Raw genomic sequence first — 240 nt, 5'->3', positions numbered from 1 at the left:
GTAAAGAGTTGTTTCAAAATTTCAAGTCTTGAAGTTTGAGAAAGTGTATCTTGCCAACCACAAAGATTTAAAGATCGAACCACTACAACAAATTACCCTTTCTATAGAAGATAGCATTTACTAAAACGTGCTATAAAAAATGATAAAAAAAAAAAAGGCGGACACAAAATAAATGAAAAAATGCTGAAACAAAATAAATAAAAAAAAGCGGACACAAAAAAAAAAAAAAAAAAAAAAAAA

This window comes from Cucurbita moschata, unplaced genomic scaffold (assembly GCF_002738365.1).
Source record: "Cucurbita moschata cultivar Rifu unplaced genomic scaffold, Cmos_1.0 Cmo_Scf00100, whole genome shotgun sequence".
In the NCBI taxonomy this organism is placed as follows: Eukaryota; Viridiplantae; Streptophyta; class Magnoliopsida; order Cucurbitales; family Cucurbitaceae; genus Cucurbita; species Cucurbita moschata.
The sequence above is the reverse complement of the archived record's forward strand: the minus strand, read 5'-3'. Positions refer to the sequence as shown.